Source organism: Engraulis encrasicolus, chromosome 16 (assembly GCF_034702125.1).
Source record: "Engraulis encrasicolus isolate BLACKSEA-1 chromosome 16, IST_EnEncr_1.0, whole genome shotgun sequence".
NCBI classification, from domain to species: domain Eukaryota; kingdom Metazoa; phylum Chordata; class Actinopteri; order Clupeiformes; family Engraulidae; genus Engraulis; species Engraulis encrasicolus.
Window position 1 is genome coordinate 41352924 of NC_085872.1, and position 1501 is coordinate 41354424.

Here is a 1501-nt window from a genome sequence, read left to right on the forward strand (position 1 = left end):
ACACACACACACACACACACACACACACACACACACACACACACACACACACACACACACACACACACACACACAGGTGATGGATGGTGTTATTACCCTGAGCTCTTTAAGGGCAGTGAAAGCCTTTTGTGGGGGTAAACACATGAAAACATATTCTATCATTAATGTTTAACCATTCTCTCTCTCTCTCTCTCTCTCTCTCTCTCTCTCTCTCTCTCTCTCTCTCTCTCTCTCTCTCTCTCTCTCTCTCTCTCTCTCTCTCTCTCTCGTGCTCTCTCTCTCTCTCGCACACACAAAAAGAGAGAGATAAAGAGAATAGAGAGAGAGAGAGAAAGAGAGATAGAGTGGACTGCAGAGAGGAAGAAAGATATGATCAACCGGAAGATTTTTTTTTAGCCTCGAAAGCGTGTGAGAAGGAAAGGAAAACACAAGTGTATTGTAATTGCATGATTAATGGTTCTGAAAAGTCAGGATATAAACCTGTGAGTGTGGCGATATTCACAACTGGCTGCATGCACTCCTTCCTTGTCACTGTGCAGAAGAAGCCTGACTCTGCTTAACTGATTGTTTGGCTCAATTAATATTTCATGTTATGTCTCAGTTTGGGTGGCATAGGGGGATCAAATTATGCCTTCCTAGCTGCATCAGTGTCTCCCCCCCGTCTTTGTCTCTTGCCCTCCCTCCCTTCCTCCCTCCCTCCCTCCCTCCCTCACCTCTGTCTCGCTCTCTTCCTTTCACTGCTTGGCTTGCATGCCTTGCCTTTGTGTGTGCATTTATTCACCTTTACTTTCTTATCCCTTTGTCTGGTTGCCTATGGTGTGTTTTAAGGTCTTATTATGTTGTGTTTATCTCACATGCACACACCACACAAACACATGCGCACACAGATAGACACAGGAAGATAGAAACGAGAGAGAAGCAAACACACAAACACACACACAAACACACACACGCACGCACGCACAAAAGAGATCACGAGATCAAGAGAATGTGTTATGCACAAATATTTGCTATTATAGAACGTCTGTCTTGTATCTCTTGCAGTGTGTCACATGACTCCATCCTTCTTCATCCTGCCTCCTCCTTCTGTTCTTCGCGCCGCCGTTAACGCGCATCAGGCCTGTGATGCACTGATAAATTTATCAAATGTGATGAAGCAGTGGTGGCAGCCAGCGGCAAGGCGTGAAACGGCGCCCAAGTTAAAGCCATCTAAATGCTCTCAGTGGTGGGCCTTTTCAAAGGTCAGCCTCTCTCTTAATATAAAACGCATGGAGCTTTCACGGGCCTCCTGATGCATGGAGTGTTTTATAAGAGCGGGCGTACATGGCATAACATCGGCGAACAAGTCACGCTTCCAAGACTGTGCTGTGACTCTCGTGTAACTAATACAAACACCAGCAGTCTTGTTCTGCTGTCAGTAAGTGGTGCTCTGTGCATACAGAGAGGGAACTCCTTAATGTGTTTCAATGCATTACGATTTGACCAGCGTAAAAGAAGGTTT